Source organism: Dama dama, chromosome 7, assembly GCF_033118175.1.
Source record: "Dama dama isolate Ldn47 chromosome 7, ASM3311817v1, whole genome shotgun sequence".
NCBI classification, from domain to species: domain Eukaryota; kingdom Metazoa; phylum Chordata; class Mammalia; order Artiodactyla; family Cervidae; genus Dama; species Dama dama.
In genome coordinates, this window is record NC_083687.1 from 3,540,031 (window position 1) to 3,558,941 (window position 18,911).

At 36.8% G+C, this 18,911-nt stretch overlaps 1 protein-coding gene across 1 annotated transcript in view; it reads right to left on the reverse strand.

Annotated features, from left to right (window-relative positions):
• The window catches only part of KHDRBS2 (KH RNA binding domain containing, signal transduction associated 2), a 640,575-nt gene that overhangs the window by 218,930 nt on the left and 402,734 nt on the right, over positions 1-18,911 (reverse strand). The window lies entirely within an intron of this gene.

Sequence of the window (18,911 nt, forward strand, 5' to 3'; positions counted from 1 at the left end):
GAGATGGTTGGATGGCATCACCGACTCAATGGACATGCCTTGGGGAGACTCCGGCAGTTGGTAATGGACAGGGAGGCCTGGCTTTCTGCAGTTCATGGGGTGCCAAAGAGTCAGACACAGCTGAGCGATTGAAATGAACTGAACTGATGACCTACCAGCCTGCAGAAAGCGGCACCCCAAACACAGCAGGTTAACAAAATGGAAAGACAGAGAAATCCAGCAGGTGAATGAATATGATAAAAACCCAGCAAACCAAACAAAGAGAAGGAGATACGGAGTTTACCTGAAAAAGAGTTCAGAAAAATGTTTTTAAAGATGATCCAAAAATTTCAAAACAAAATGGAATTACAGATAATAGACTAGAGAGAAAGATTGAGATGATGCAAGGAATGCTTAACAAGGACCTAGAAGAAATAAAAATAGCCAATCAATAATGAACAATGCCATAACTGATGTTGAAAACACTCTGGAGAGAACCAACAATAGAATAATTGAGGCAGAAGAGACGATAAGTGAGGTGGAAGATAGAATGCTGTAAATAAATGAAGCAGACAGGAAAACAGAATAAAAAATTAAAATAAATGAGGATAACCTCAGAGACCTCTGGGACACGATTAAACACACCAACATTCAAGTCAAAGGTGTCCCGGAAGAAGAAGAAAGTTCATGAGAAAATACTTGAGAAGATAATAGGCAGAACTTCTATAAAACGGGAAAAGAAACAGCCACCCAAGTCCAAGAAACCCAGACAGTCCCAAACAGGGTAAACACAGGCAAAACACCCCAAAACACATATTAATCAAGCTAACAAAAACTAAACACAAAGAGCAAATATTAAAAGCAGCAGGGGAAGCAACAGATAACATATAAGGCAATGCACACAAGGATAACAGCTGATCTTTCAATAGAAACTTCAGGCAAGAATGGAATGGCAGGACGTATTTAATATGAGGAAAAGAGAAAAACCTACAACCAAGATTACTCTACCCAGGAAGGATCTCATTCAGATTCAAAGGAGAAATCAAAAGCTTTATAGAGAAACAAAAGCTGAAAGAATTCACACCAAACCATCACACACCAAACCATCCCTTCAACAAATGTTAAAGGATCTTCTCTAGACAGAAAATACAGAAAAGGTTGATGACAATGAACCCAACAACAAAGTAACTTATCAATAATTACCTTAAATGTAAATGGGTTAAATGCTTCAACCAAAAGACAAAGACTGGTCAATTGGATACAAAAACAAAACTCCTACATACGCTTTCTCCATAAGATCCACCTCAAACCTAGTGACACATACAGACTACAAGTGAGGGGCTGGAAAAAAAAAAAATATTCCATGTAAATGCAGACCAGAAGAAACAGGATCAGCAATGTTCATATCAGATAAAATAGACAAAGACCATGATACTACATAAATGATCAAGGGATCAATCCAAGAGAAACATATAACAATTACACACACACACACACACACACACACACACCCATTATAGGAGCACCTCAATACATAAGGCAAATACTCACAAGTATGAAAGGGGAAATTAACAGTAACACAATAATAGTGAGGGGATTTAATTCCTCACTGACACCTATGGATACATCAACCAAACAGAAAATTAGCAAGAAAACATAATCTTTAAATGATACAAGGGACCAGTTAAACCTAATTGATATCTAAAGGGTATTTTACCCAAAAACAATGGATTTCACCCTTTTCTCCAGTGCACATGAGACATTCTCCAGGATAGATCACACCCTGGGCCACAGATCTAGCCTTAGTAAATTAACAACAACAACTGAAAACATTTCAGGCATCTTTTCTGATCATAATGTGGTAAGATTAGATATGAACAAAAAGAAAAGAAAAGAAAAGAAAACTACAAACATATGGAGGCAAAACAGCACTCTTCTGAATAACCAAACAGATCAGGGAAGAAATAAAAAAGGAAATCAAAATATACACAAGAGTAATGATAATGAAAACATAACAACCTGAAACTTATGGGATTAGTAAAAGTAGTGCAAAGAGGGAGGTCCATAGCAATAGAAGTCTACCTCAAGAAACAACAGAAACATCAAATAAACAACCTAACTTTACACCTAAAGCAACTAGAGAAAGAACAAAAGAACACCAAAATTAATAGGAGAAAACAAGTCATAAAAATCAGAGCAGAAATAAATAAAAAAGAAGCGAAGGAAACTATAGTTAAGATCAACAAAACTAAAAGATGGCTCACTGAGAAGATAAATAGACAAGCCATTAGCCAGACTCATCAAGGAAAAAAGGGAGAAGAATCAATTAATAAAATTTGAAATGAAAATGGAGAAATCACAACAGACAGCACAGAAATTTAAAAAAAGATCATAAGAGACTATTATGAGCAACTACATGCCAATAAAATGGACAACTTGGAAGAAATGGACAAATTCTTAGAAAAGTGTAACCCGAACCAGGAAAAAATAGAAAATCTGAGGAGACCAATCACAAGAACGGAAATCAAAACTGTAATAAAAAAAAATCTTCCAACAATCAAAAGCCCAGAACCAGATGGGTTCACAGGTGAATTCTACCAAAAATTTAGAGGAGAGCTGACACCTATCCTACTCAAACTCTACCATAAAATTGCAGATGAAGGCAAACTCCCAAACCCATCATGATCAAGTGGGATTTATTCCAGGGATGTAAGGATTCTTCAATATTTGCAAATGAATCAAGGTGATAAACCATATTAACAAATTCAAAGATAAAAAGTCACGACTTTCCTAATAGATGCAGAGAAAGCCTTTCATGAAATTCAACCCCCATTTATGATAAAAACTCTCCAGAAAGCAGACATGCAAAGAATATATCTCTACATAATAAGAGCCATATGTGACAAACTAACAGGAAATATCCTTAATGGCAAAAAATTGAAAGCATCTCCTCTAAAATTAGGAACAAGACAAGCATGCCCACTCTCACCACTACTATTCAACATAGTTTTGGAAGTCCTAACCACAGCAATCAGAGGAGAAAAATAAAGAAAATGAATTCTCATTGGAAATAAAGATGTAAAACACTCACTGTTTGCAGATGACATGGTCCTCTACATAGTAAACCCTAAAGAAACCTTGAGAAAATTACTACAGCTAACCAATGAATATAGTAAAGTATCAGGATATAACGTTAATACACAGAAATCCCTTGCATTCCTATACATTAACAATGAAAAAACAGAGAAATTAAGGAAACAATCCTATTCACCATTGCAATGAAAAAATAAAATACTTAGAAATAAAGTTACCTAAAGACATAAAATACCTATATATAGAAAACTATAAAACACTGATGAAAGAAATCAAAGAGGACACAAATAGATGGAGTAATATGCCATGTTCATGGATTGAAAGAATTGAAAGAATCAATATAGTGAAAATGAGTATACTATCGAAAGCAATCTATAGATTCAATATAATCCCTATAAAGCTACCAATGGTATTTTTTCAGAGAGCTAGAACAAATAATTTCACAATTTGTATGGAAATACAAAAAACCCTCGAATAGCCAAAGCAATCTTGAGAAAGAAGAATGGAACTGGAGGAATCAACATATCTGACTACAGGCTATACTACAACGCTACAGTCATCAAGACAGTATGGTCCTGGCACAAAGACAGAAACATAAACCAACGGAACAAAACAGAAAGCTCAGAGACAAATCCTTATGGACACCTTATCTTTGACAAAGAAGGCAAGAATATACAATGGAGAACAAACAATTTATTTAACAAGTGGTGCTGGGAAAACTGGTCAACCACATGTAGAAGAATGAAACCAGAATACTTTCTAACACCATACACATAAACTCAAATGGATTAAAGGTCTAAATGTAAGACCAGAAGTTATAAAGCTCTTAGAGGAAACATAAGGTTTTCTCTATTATCCACCTCAGAGTAATGGAAGGTGGATCTCTCTATGTTCCTCCTCCCAGAGTAATGGAAATAAAAGCAAAAATAAGCAAATGACACCTAATTAAACTTAAAAGCTTTTGCACAAATAAGGAAATTGTAAGCAAAGTGAAAAGGCAGCTTTCGGAATGGGAGAAAATAATAGCATAGGAAACTGACAAAAAATTAATCTCCAAACTATGTAAGCAGTTCATGCAGTTCAATACCAGAAAAATGAGGAACTCAATCAAAAAGTGGGCAAAAGAACTAAACAGACATTTCTCCAAAGAAGACATACAGATGGCTAATAAACACATGAAAGGATGCTCAACATCACCCATTTTTAGAGAAATACAAATCAAAACCACAATGAGGTATCATCTCACATTGGTTAGAATAGCTGTCATTAAAAAGTCTAGAAACAATAAATACTGGGGAGAGTGTGGAGAAAAGGGAACCCTCTTCCACTGTTGGTGGGAGTGCAAACTGGTACAGCCACTTTGGAGAAGAGTGTGGAGATTCTGAAAAAAAAAAAAAAAAAAAAAACAAACTGGAAAGAGAACTGCCATATGACCCAGTAATTCTACTGCTGGGCAGGCACACAGAGGAAAGCAGAACTGAGAGACATATGTACCCCCAATGTTCATTGCAGCACTGTTTACAATAGCTAGGACATGGAAGCAACCTAGATGTCCATCTGCAGAAGAACTGATAAGGAAGTTGTGGTACATGTACAAAATGGAATATTACTCAGCTATAAAAAGGAACACATTTGAGTGAGTTCTAATGAGTTAGATGAAACTGGCACCTATTATACTGAGTGAAGTAAGTCAATAAGAAAAACGCCAGTACTAAATACTAAATTTAGAAAGATGGTAATGATGAACCTATGTGCAAGGCAGCAAAAGGGACACAGATGTAAAGAATAGACCTTTGGACTCTGTGGGAGAAGGCAAGGGTGGGATGATTTGAGAGAATAGCTTTGAAACATGTGTATTACCATATGTATAATAGATGACCAGTGCAAGGTCAATGCAGGAATCAGGGTGCTCAAGGTCGGTGCTTTGGGTGGGGGATTCAGGTTCAGGGGATACATGCATCCATGGCTGATCATGCCGATGTATGGCAAAAAGCATCACAGTATTTTAAAGCAATTGTCCTCCAATTAAAGTAAATTAATTAATTAACAACATTAAGAACATCATCAAAAGACTCCAAATATGCCAAAGTTCAAGTAAACAATTTCAAAATTAAATTTTGTTCACTATTTGAGCTCTTATCTTTTCATTTATTGAGGGACTCCCTCACTTCTGGGGAGATACATTTACTGTCTTCCTATTTGCAAGTCTTATTTTGAATAAATGAAATTTTCTGGGGGGAAAAAAAAAAGGTGCAAGTAAAATCTTTAAGTGTGTGGCTAACTGAATCTAAATCTGTTCTTATTGCTGTTGTTCAATCTCTAAGTCATGTTCAACTCTTTGTGGCCCCATGGACTATAGCACTTTGAGCTTCTCTGTCCTCCTCTGTCTCCTGGAGTTTGGTCAAGTTCATGTCCATTGAGCTGGTAATGCTAAAAACTCAGCCACACCAACTTATTCTCTGCTGACCCCTTCTCCTTTTCCCCTCAATCTTTGCCAGAATTAGGGCCTTTACTAAAGTGGCTTAAAAATCTAAAACATGAGGCTAAAAGAAGGATAGCTTATTCAAGTCTCAACCTTAGAAGAAAAAGGCACACAATTTTAAAAGACAGCAGCTTATACTCTTTGGGAATATAATTTAATATTTAATACTGTTTAAATATCACTAAATTTCTATGAGCATTTGAACCACAGTAGTAATTATGCCCATAATATAGTGTCAAAAATATTTCATTAACCTAACATGTTTTGGTTATTGCAAATATTAGTTGTTGTTGCTGTTGTTGTTCCATCACTACATCGTGTTTGACTCTTTGAGACCCCACGGACTGCAGCACACCAAGCTTCCCTGTCCTTCACTATCTCCTGGAGTTTGCTCAAACTCATGTCCATTGAGTTGGTGATGACATCCAACCATCTCATCATCTGTCACTCCCTTCTCCTCCTGCACTTAATCATTACGTTTCACAAAACTCTACAGTGCATTCCGGTTAATTTGTCCTTACTAAGGGGAGAGCTGAGTATGACTTAAACAAGAACATTTAATAGAATACAAATATCCAGTCTAGAAACTATAATAAGAATCTCCCTTCACTTGGTAATGGCTCTTAACTATTACATAGAAAATTACCACACATGGCTCCTCCTAAAATGTGTTATAGATCAGACTCATAATCTTTCCTTTCAAAAAATGGCACAAGAATTGATTTCAATTATTATTTAATATGTATTTCCCTCCCTTGTCAAAAGAATTTCTCCATACACATGAAATTTAAGGTTGGCAGCCTGAATTCATTCATGGAACTTTTAAGGACTACTCATTTACAGTGAATTTTCTAGTTCTATCAATGTTACTGGAAGTCTGAAATAGATGGTAGGATGTGCTGAAGTGACAACAGGCTTAGGGGAAGAAAAGCTTCTCAAAAATTTGCTAAAATGAATTTTATAAATTAGGTTAACATGACATTATACATAACCAGTACCTCTCGCACAGAACTGAGCTGACATCCCTCCTTGCTTTGCTTGCTCTCATACACGTCCCTGATGTCTGCATATGAACTATTGGCAAAAACATCAGGTAAAGTAATTAACCTCCAATTAAGGTAAATTAATTAATTTAAAAAAAATTAAAAAAATAAATTAGGCCTATGTCTTTGAAAGCTAGAAAGTAATTTGTGCATTGGAAGGCTTTTTAAAAAAATTAATTTATTTTAATTGGAGGCTAATTACTTTATAATATTGTGGTGGTTTTTGCCATTCATCGACATGAAACAGCCATGGGTGTACATGTGTCCCACCATCCTGAACCTCCTTCCCATCTCCCTCTCTTCCCCTCCCTCTGGGTTGTCCCAGAGCACCAGCTTTGGGTGCCCTGCTTCAGGCATTGGATTTGCACTGGTTTGACTTCTTTGCTTGTTTGTTTTCATGCTATACCAACATATAAGGTGCTAGAGAGTATTTATAGTGCTGGCGGTGTGTTTTTACAGAGTGTGAGGTTCCAGTGGACACTTCCAAAATTGTGTGCCTTTACTTACACACTCAGTTCTCCCACAGAGGTTTTTGTTAAAAGGAAGCATCTCCACCAGGAACAGCATGCATATCAATAGTAGCAGCATGTTTATACCTAAGCACTGCAGAATAGACTTTCAGTACTGGAAACAAACTAAGATTACATACTTTTGTCTTTAAATAATACCCACTGGACCCCTCCAAACTTATATATATATACACTTTCCTATCAATGTTTCCATTGTTTTCCTCTGTAAGATCCAGAGTTCATGGGTTTGAAGATCATATAATTTTGCATTCTATCTTTAAGAAAAAAGGTTTCAAAATTATTAATGAAAGCTAAACACTAGGGTGAACATTTATTTCGAGGGAGAAAAGCAATCAACAGCAACTGCAAAATTTTAAAAGCTGATGATCCTATAAATATCATAAAATCCAGAAAATGATATAGTATTTTATTAACTGCCTGATACAGCCTTAAACCCTTCCCTACTTTTTGAACCATAGTTCTTTTTACTTCTAACATGACACAGTATTTTCTATGGAGAGGTGGAGAAATTTAAATTTTTCCCTTTAGCGTGATTGATAGAAAACATTTTTAACACTGATATTTTTGAAGTCTTTCTTTCAGTTTCACATCTCATTAGTGGTTATGATATAGACAGTTAGCATTGTCAAATTGGGGGAAGCCTCTATTAAATTTCTTTCCCAGCTGAGCTAAATGACATAGAAGAGTTTTTGAGAGATCATTTCTGGCCCCAAACAATTTAGTCCCTGTTACTCCAACACTAACCACATATTCCAGCACCAATGCCGGAGGTCAAAAATGAACAGGAGAATTAGAACTTCATCCATGAAAACAAGAGAGGAGATGGGGGAAATATCTCTGGAGTCATTTCTACAAAAGAGTGCTGCTGTTACCTAAATCAAACAAATAAAACTAGTCTGATAAATCCAAACTTACAGATCTCCAATAGAAACTCCACTTGGCATGATCCCACAAGCAACGTTGTTTACTCTAATACAACCCGCCCAAGGGTAAATGTGACAGATGGGCAAGTGATCACAACTGATAGTAGGCAAAACACATTACTTTCCAAACAAAGAAATATGAGTGTGTGAGCAATTTGGCAGGCTCCTCTCTGAAGCTGGAAGGTCAGTTCTTTGCTGTTCATCCTCCCTGGCATAGCCTTCCTTCCTCCTGTCCCCCATGAACAATCCCCCCAACACAGAGCCACACCCCTGCTTGAGCCTAGCCAACCTGACCTGACTCCTCCCTCATCCCCTTGATGTCAGACTTTAGTGTTTCCATCTTCAGTGTTACCTTTGCCTGATTTGCAAGACCATCCTTGTGCACCTAACCAGGGCCACATCTCAGTAAATCTCACGATGGTTGAATTCCTAAATATTTTCCCCTTTCTTTACTCTGTTCTTCAATCCTCCCTTAACCATTGAGAATTAGAAAATCCTCCCAAACCTTACTTTATTCTCTGCTTAAAAACTTTCAGGTGGCCCTTAATTACAACCAGCGGTGTTATAACCTAAGCCTTTGAGAGCATCTTTATCCCTGTATTATTTCCCAAGCTACTTTAAATGAATTCTTTCTCCCCTAAATATTTTCCCATATATTTTAGGTTTGCTTTAGAAAGTTCCTCTTCCTGTCTTATATTCCACCTCCACTCTACTTTTTTTTCTTTTTTGCATGGAGCATCCTAGCTCTTCTCTCTCCTTTTTAAATAAATGTCTAAATGAATCATAAATGAATATTAGTGATGTTATTGATCCTCAAATTTATAAAATAAAAAGTTTTTCAAATAAAAAAATAAAAGAACAAATATAATTTAATTTACACATGCTGTTTAATAAGGAAAAAAAAGTAATTTTTATTCATCTTGGTCTGCTGATGTTTTGCTTACCATCATAAAGATAATTCTCTTTTCTGGAGAAGGTACAGTCTCTATTTGACACAATACATACTATGATGTGACAGGAAACAATAAAGGACTGAAATGGTGTGGACTTAACAGAAGCAGAAGATATTAAGAAGAGGTGGCAAGAATACACAGAAGAACTATACAAAAAAGATCTTCATAACCCAGATGATCACCTAGAGCCAGACATCCTGGAATGAGAAGTCAAATGGGCCTTAGGAAGCATCACTATGAACAAAGCTAGTGGGAATGATGGAATTCCAGTTGAGCTATTTCAAATCCTAAAAGATGATGCTGTGAAAGTGCTGGACTCAGTATGTTAACAAATTTGGGAAAACTCAGCAGTGGCCAGAGGACTGGAAAAGGTCAGTTTTCATTTCAACCCAAAAGAAAGGCAATGCCAAAGAATGCTCAAACTACCATACAGTTGCATTCATCTCACTCACTAGTAAAGTAATCCTCAAAATTCTCCAAGCCAGGCTTCAACAATACGTGAACTGTGAACTTCCAGATGTTCAGTGTGGTTTTAGAAAAGGCAGAGGAACCAGAGACCAAATTGCCAATATCCAATGGATCATCAAAAAAGCAAGAGAGTAGGAAAAAAAAAAATCTAAGAGATGGGAATACTAGACCACCTGACCTGCCTATTGAGAAATCTGTATGCAGGTCAGGAAGCAACAGCTAGAACTGGACATGGAGCATCAGACTGGTTCCAATAAGGAAAGGAGTACATCAAGACTGTGTATTGTTACCCTGTTTATTTAACTTACATGAAGAATACATGATGAGAAACGCTGGGCTGGATGAAGCACAAGCTGGAATCAAGGTTACCAGGAGAAATATCAATAACCTCAGATATGCAGATGACACTACCTTTATTACAGAAAGTGAAGAAGAAATAAAGAGCCTCTTGATGAACGTGAAAGAGGAGAGTGAAAAAGTTGGCTTAAAGCTCAACATTCAGAAAACTAAGATCATGGCATCCGGTCCCATCACTTCATGGCAAATATAAGGGGAAACAGTGACAGACTTTATTTTTGGGGGGCTTCAAAACCACTGCAGATGGTGACTGCAACCATGAAATTAAAAATTAAAAGACGCTTGCTCTTTGGAAGAAATGTTATGACCAACTTCAGTTCAGTTCAGTTCAGTCGCTCAGTTGGGTCCGACTCTTTGCGACCCCATGAATCGCAGCATGCCAGGCCTCCCTGTCCATCACCAACTCCCGGAGTTTACTCAAACTCATGTCCATTGAGTCGCATCCTCTGTTGTCCCCTTCTCCTGCCCCCAATCCCTCCCAGCATCAGGGTCTTTTCCAATGAGTCAACTCTTCGCATGAGGTGGCCAAATTATTGGAGTTTCAGCTTCAGCATCAATTTTTCCAATGAACACCCAGGACTGATACTTAGGCAGCATATTAAAAAGCAGAGACGTTACTTTGGCAACAAAAGTCCCTCTAGTCAAAGCCATGGTTTTTCCAGGAGTCATGTATGGATGTGACAGTTGGACTATAAAGAAAGCTGAGAGCTGAAGAATTAATGCTTTTCAACTGTGGTGTTGTAGAAGACTCTTCAGAGTCCCTTGGATTACAAGGAGATCAAGCCTCTCAATCCTAAAGAAAATCAGTCCTGAATATTTATTGGAAGGATTGATCCTGAAGCTGCAGCTCCAGTACTTTGGACACCTGATGTGAAGAACTGACTCATTTGAAAAGACCCTGATGCTGGGAAAGATTGAAGGCAAGAGGAGAAGGGGATGAATGACAGAGGATGAGATGGTTGGATGGCATCACCGAGTCAATGGACATGAGTTTGAGTAAGCTCCGGGAGTTGGTGATGGACAGGGAGGCCTGGCATACTACAGCCCATGCGGTGGCAAAGGGTCAGGCACGACTGACTGACTGAACTGAACTGAACTCCACCTATGTATAACATCTTTCCAACAATATCATAGCTTTGATTCAATTGCTATTACCAAACACACTGCTTAGTCCTGCAAAGATAAAATAAACATAAGAGACAGTTTCTGCCTATAGGATGTCTGAATCTTGTAAGTGGGAGAAGATAAGAGTGACTACTAATTATAACAGAGAGTAGAGTATAGCCCTGCACAGTGATTACATATTATGTGGTAATTGTTAGACACTTCGATGCTCCCACTAGATGATTTGCTTTTGAACGTGGAGGCAGTATCTGTTTAATCACAGTTTCTTTTATATCTTGCACTTAGTTTCTAGATGCATTGTTTTTCCATGGTTGGAGATGCTCAAGTAGGTGCTGGGAGGTGTCCTAAATGTTGCTGTGGGGACTCAGACATTGACTGATGATGTGGATTCAAGACTAGGAGCACAAACGACATGCAAACATGTGTTTGCATTCTCTATGTACTATGTGGAATATGAATCTGGGTGCAAGTCTCAATTCCAAGCTTCAGTTTCCTCACCTACTAAAGCAATTTGTCAATAACCAGCTGGGAGTGTTATCACGAGATTAGTGATGGGAACCTATTTGGAATCCAAAGGTTAAGTTTATTTCACATGTTACCCACTGATAAAGCTGGTGAGCTTTATATTTTGTTGTGTTGGCATTTTTTGAAATCTATTCCCCAAATCTATTTCAATCATAAAGATGGATCTGAAAAATGTAGTAGAAACTTAGTGAAGAGAAGCTTTAAAATATTTAAAGTCTGGATTAGGACATGTGACAAACTAAACGTCACAGTTTTTACGTTTCACTAATACTGTTCAGTTCAGTTCACTTGCTCAGTCGTGTCCAACTCTTTTCGAACTCATGGACTGCAGCACACCAGGCAACCCTGTCCATCACCAACTCCTGGAGCTTACTCAAACTCATGTCCATTGAGTCAGTGATGCCATCCAACCATCTTATCCTCTGTCATCCCCTTCTCCTCCCATCTTCAATATTTCCCAGCATCAGGGTCTTTTTTTTTTTTTTTTAACATAAATTTATTTATTTTAATTAGAGGCTAATTACTTTACAAATGAGTCAGCTCTTCACACCAGGTGGCCAAAGTATTGGAGCTGCAGCTTCAGCATCAGTCCTTCCAATGAATATTCAGGACTGATTTTCTTTAGGATTGACTGGCTTGATCTCCTTGTCGTCCAAGGGACTCTCAAGAGTCTTCCACAACACCACAGTTGAAAAGCATTAATTCTTCAGCACTCAGCTTTTATACTCCAACTCTCACATCCATACATGACTACTGGAAAAACCATAGCTTTGAGGCTCTAAACAAGACTCTGATAGGTCTATAACTCCTGCTAAGGAGGCAGTCTGTGTCCATGCACACTTGACGCTGCCTGGGTCCCCCAAAACCAAGCAGCTACACCACCGTCATGCTCAGTCCTCACTGGGCCAGAGCTGCCACAGGCCAAAACAAAACAAAACAAAACAAAAAAATGAAGTTGCACCCAGGGTCACTTTGGTCCTGTCTGACTCTTTGTGGCCTTGTAGACTGTGGCCTGCCAGGCTTCTCCGTCAGAGAAGGGGTTCTCCAGGCAAGAATACTGGAGCATATTGGCCAATACTGGTTGCCATATGCTTGTAGAGCACTATATTTCCTACTACCCTAGCTGCCAACCCCTCTGAGTACCTGGTGCTGCCAGAACCCCTGTGACCCAAGCAGCTGCACCACCTCCACACCTGGCCCTCACTGGGGAAGACCCAAGTCCTCCAGGGCAGCCTCAGGAGCAAACCCCAGTGGATGACCCATATCCAGAAGTGGAAATAAAATCACCCAGGGGCAATGTGGCTAAGGAAGAAGACTCAAAACCTTCAGACAATTTGTACAAGCTGCAGATTAAATCCACAGAATCAAAAAGGCAGACACTGTGTCTATGGAATATATAAAAGAACACTGAGAGTTTCCACAAAAGAAAATGCACTAGCTCTGATAGCTGTGGACATTGGAGGCAAGAACACAGAGGAGTAGGAACAGATTAGAATCTGAGCAGCTTCCACAGCAGGTCCAGAGATCAGCACAGTGTTGGAGGGCATTCTAGGGAGGTAAGCACAGGAAAGGACTCTGAGAAGACTGACTCAAGAAAATCATTTATTATTCTTATTTTTTTATGTGTTCTGTAGATGCTTTTGGATTTTTTTTCTTTTTTTTTTTCTCCCCCTACTCCCCCCATTGTAGTTGTTGATCTTATTGGCACTAAGAAATCCAATTAAGATTTTGAGCTTTTTTTTTCTCAGTCACATTTTTTATTTTTGCCATAAACCTCTGCCTCTACGTTGGGCTTTTGCAGTTATGTGGAGTTTTCTTCTTTCTTTTTTCTTTTTCTAATTTTAAATTTTAATTTTTTAAACCTACTTTTATTTTTTCTACATTTATTCCCTTGTGTGTCTTCCCTACTGCCCTTTTCCCCTTGCAGTTAATCTTTAACGCATATAAATCTTCTTTATCTACCTCTATTTAACTTTGCATATTTATTCTTTCTTTCTTTTCTTTCTCTCCTTCCCTCTCAACATATTTGTTAGTTTTATTTTCATTGCTTTATTCACCAATTGGCACTTTGCTTTAGTTTTCTTTTCCATTTTGTGCTTTAATTAGTTGTGTTATGGTAGATATAATTTTTGGTTTCCTTTTTTCACCAGGTCAATCTATTGTACTTAATTTTTGTTGGGTTGTTTTGATTTTGCTTATGGGTGTATATGTATATGTGTATATTCAGTCATAATTTCTAGTGTTGTTATAAATCTCTACCTCTATATTGGGCTCTTGCAGTTCTGTGGGGTTTTCCTTTTTTCTCCCCCCCCTTTTTTTTCCTTCTACTTTTTTGTTTCTCTTTTCTCTTTTTTATGATTTTAATTTTTTAAACCTATTATAGTTTTTCTACATTTATTCCTTCATTTGCCTTTCCTACTGTTCTTTTCTCCTGGCAGTTAATCTTTAATGTATATAAATCTTCCTCATTTACCTCTATTTACCTTTGCATATCTATTCTTTCTTTTCTGTCTTTCCTTTCCTTTCAACATATTTGTTAGTTTTGTTTTCATTGCTTTATTCCCCACTTGGCACCTTGTTTTAGTTTTGTTTTCCAGTTTGTGCTTAAATTAGTTTTGTTCTTAACTGGTAAATATAATTTTTTTTTAAATTTCCTTAGTTCTCTGGATCAATCTACTGTACTTTATTTCTGTTGGACTGTTTTCACTTTGCATATAAGTGTATATGTATATGTCTATATTTCATTATTTTAATTATTATTTGCCTGATTTTATAACTGCCATTGGTCTCGGGTTCATCTTTGGTTTCTCATTTTTGGATATTTGTTTTCCTCTCCCTGAATGCCAAAGCAAACCACTTGTGAAATATTTGTTCCTGACCAGAGATCAAAGCCTGAGCCTTTGCAGTGGGAGCACTGACTCCAAGACCCTAGACTACCATAGATCTAACCCTAGGGAGTGTCAAATAGTGAGAACTCACACAAAGGAAACCACCTGAATAAAAGACCCAGCATCACCCAACCAACAGTAGCACCCCATGCAGGTCGCCTCATCTAAACAACAAACAAAGCAAAAATACAAACCCAATCTTTATCACTATACAGGAGTATTACCTCACTCAGCCTTGCCCATAAGAGGAAAAACAAACAAACAAGCAAAAATTCGTCATAAATCTCACCCTATATGAAGCTCACACAAACCACTGGACCAACCTTAGGAGGACAGAAACCAAAAGGAAGAAAGAATTCAATCTTCCTCAAGGAAAGAACTGAACTTTCCTTGAAGCTTGAGAAAAGGAGACCTCAAACACAAAAATTAAAAAAAAAACAAAACAAGAAAATACTGCACAAATGAAGCAACAAATTAGAAACACAGAAGTCCAAATAAATGCAGAGGAAATAGGGAAATTACCTGAAAAAGAATTCAGAATAATGATAGTAAAGATGATCAAAAACATTGAGAACAAAGTGGAGAAAATGCAAGAGTCAATTAACAAAGACCTAGAAAAATTAAAGAATAAGCATATAGAGACAAGTAACACAATTACTGAAATTAAAAATACTCTAGAAGGAACCAATAGCAGAATATCTGAAGCAGAAGAATGAGTCAGTGAGTTGGAAGATAAAATGGTGGAAGTAACTTCTGAAGAGCAGAATAAAGTAAAAAGAACGAAAAAAGCTGAGGACAGTCTCAGAGACCTTTGGGACAATATCAAATGCACCAACATTCGAATTAGAGGGGTCCCAGAAGAATAAGAGAGAAAGAAAGGGTATGAGAAAATTTTTGAAGGGATTATAGTTGAAAATTTCCCCAACATGGAAAAGGAAATAGCCCATCAATTCCAAGAGGCACAAAGAGTCCTATACAGGATAAACCCAAGGAGAAACACATCAAGACACATACTAATCAAACTAACAAATACTAAGCACAGAGAAAGAATATTAAAAGCAGCAAGGGAAAAGCAACAAGTTACATACAAGGGAGACCCCATACTCCTTTTTTTTTTTTAGACCCCATACTCTTAACAGCTGATCTCTCAGCAGAAACTCTGCAGGTCAGAAGGGAATGGCAGGATATATTTAAAGTACTGAAAGGGAAAAATCTACACACAAGATTACTGTACCCAGCAAGGATCTCATTCAAAATTGATGGAGAAATAAAAAAGTTTTTCAGACAAGCAAAAGTTAAGAGAATTCAGTACCACCAAACCAGCTTTATAACAAATGTTAAATGAACTTCTATAGTCAAGAAATGCAACAGAAGAAAAAAAAAAATCTACAAAATCAACCCCAAACAATTAGAAAATGGCAATAGGAATATATATATATATATGTATATATATATATATATATATTTTATCCTAATATATATATTACTTTAAATGTAAATAGATTAAATGCTCCAACCAAAATATAAACTGGCTGAATGAATACAAAAACAAAACCCACACATATGCCGTCTACAGGGAACCCATTTCAGACCTCAAGACACATATAGCCTGAAAGTGAGAGGAAAAATATATTCCACACAAATGGGAAGCAAAAGAAAGCTGGAGTAGCAATCCTCATATCAGACAAAACAGACCTTAAAATAAAGATTTCAAGAGATAAGGAAGGACACCACATAATGATCAAGGGATCAATCCAAGAGGAAGACATAATAATTGTAAATATCTATGCATCCAACATAGGAGCACCTCAATACATAAGAGAAACACTAACAGACATAAAAGGAGAAAGTGACAGTAACACAATAATAGTGGGAGGCTTTACTACCCCAGTGACACCAAAGGACAGATCATCAAACAGAAAATTAAGAAGGAAATACAAGTCTTAAATGATACATTAGATGAGATGTATCTCACTGATATCATCAGGACATTCCATTCAAATGCAGAAAAATACACCTTCTTTTCAAGTGCACTTGGAACATTCTACAGGATAGACCACATCTTGGGTTACAAATCAAACCTCAGTAAATTTAAGAAAATTGAAACCATATCAGTCATCTTTTCTGACCACAACGCTATGAGAATAGCTAATGAATTACAAGAAAAAAACTGTAAGAAACACAAACACATGGAGATTATACAACATGTTTCTAAACAACCAACAGGTTACTGAAGAAATCAAAATGGAAATAAAAAAAAATCTAGAAACAAATGACAATGAGAACACAACAACTCAACACCTATGGGATGCAGCAAAGCAGTTCTTAGAGGGAAGTTTATGGCAGTACAACCCTACCACAAGAAACAAGGAAAACATTGAACAGACAACCTGACCTTGCATCTAAAGCAACAGGAAAAAGAACAAAAACCCCCAAAATTAACAGAAGGAAAGAACTCATAAAGATCTGAGCAGAAATAAATGAAAAAAGAAATCTAAGAAACAATAGTGAAGATTAACAAAACTAAAAGTGGGTTCTTTGAGAAGATAAGCAAAATTGACAAACCCTTAAACATACTCATGAAGAAAAAAAGAGAGAAGAATCAAATCAACAAAATTAGAAATGAAAAAGGTAGAATATTGTGAACAACTATATGGCAATAAAATATATAACCTGGAAGAAATGGACAGATTCTTAGAAAAGTTGAATTTTCCAACACTGAACCAGGAAGAAATAGAAATTATGAACAACCCAATTACAAGCACTGAAATTGAAGCTGTGATTAAAAAAACTCCCCCAAAACAAAAGCCCAGGACCAGATGACTTCTCTGGAGAATTCTATCAAACATTTAGAAAAGAGCAAATGCCTATTCTTCTAAAAGTCTTTCAAAAAATTACAGAGGAAGGAACACTTCCAAATTCATTCCTTGAGGCAACTATCACCCTGATATAAAAACCAGAAAAGACAACACAAAAAAAGGAAACCACAGGCCGATATCACTAATGAACATAGATGAAAAAATCCTCAACAAAATTTTAGCAAACAGAATTCAGCAAAACATCAAAAAGCTCATACACCATGAACAAGTTGGGTTTATTCCAGAGACACAGCATTCTTCAACATATGCAAATCAAACAATGTGATACACTATATTAATAAACTGAAAGATAAAAACCATCGGATCATCTCAATAGATGCAGATAAAGCCTTTGACAAAAAACAGCACCTATTTATGATTAAAATTCTTCAAAAAATGGGCATAGAAGGAACCTACCTCAACATAGTAAAGGCCCTATATGATAAGCCTACAGCAAACATTACTCTTAAAGGTGAAAAACTGAAAGCATTTCCCCTAAGATCAGGATCATGACAAGGCTGTCCACTTTCACCACTATTATTCAACATAGTTCTGGAAGTCCTACCTACACCAATCAAAGAGGAAAAAGAAATAAAAAAGAATCCAGATCAGAGAAGAAGAACTAAAGCTCTCACTGTTTGCAGATGACATGATACTGCACATAGAAAACCCTAAAGATAGTATCAGAAAACTACTAGAGTTAATCAGTGAATTTAGCAAAGTTGCAGGATACAAAGTCAATACAGATAATTCACTTGCATTTCTATATATTAACAATGAAAATCAGAAATAGCAATTAAAGAATCAATCCCATTCACCATTGCAACAAAAAGAATCAAATATCTAGGAATAAACTTACCTAAGGAGATGAAAGAACTGCACACAGAAAATTATAAGACACTAAAGAAAGAAATCAAAGATGACATAAACAGATGGAGGGATATTCCTTGTTTCTGGGTAGGAAGAATCAATATTGAGAGAATGACTATACTATCAAATGATATCTACTGATTTGATGAGATCCCTATCAAATTTCCAATGGCATTTTTCACAGAACTAGAACAAAAAATTTCACAATTCATATGGAAACACAAAAGACCCCAAATAGCCAAAGCAGTCTTGAGAAAGAAGAATGGAGCTGGAGAAACCAAGCTTAATGACTTCAGATTATACCACAAAGCTACAGTCATCAAGACAGTATGGTACTGGCACAAAAACAGAAACATAGACCAATGGAACAAGATAGAAAGCCCAGAAATAAACCCATACACCTATGGGTACTTTATTTTTGACAAAGGGGGCAAGAATATTCAATGGGGCAAAGACAGCCCCTTCAATAAATGCTGCTGGGAAAACTGGACAGCCATATGCAAAAGAATGAAATTAAAACACTTCCTAACTCCATACACAAAGACAAACTCAAAATGGATTAAAGACCTAAAGGTAAGACCGGAAACTAGAAAACCCTTAGAGGCAAACATAGGCAGAACACTCGATGACATAAATCAATGCAAGATCACCTATGACCCACCTCCTAGAGTAATGGGAATGCAAACAAAAGTAAACAAGTGGGACCTGATTAAACTTACAAGCTTTTGCACATCAAAGGAAACTCTAAGGAATGTGTAAAGAAAACTCTCAGAATGGGAAAAAAATAATAGCAATTGAAACAACTGACAAAGGATTA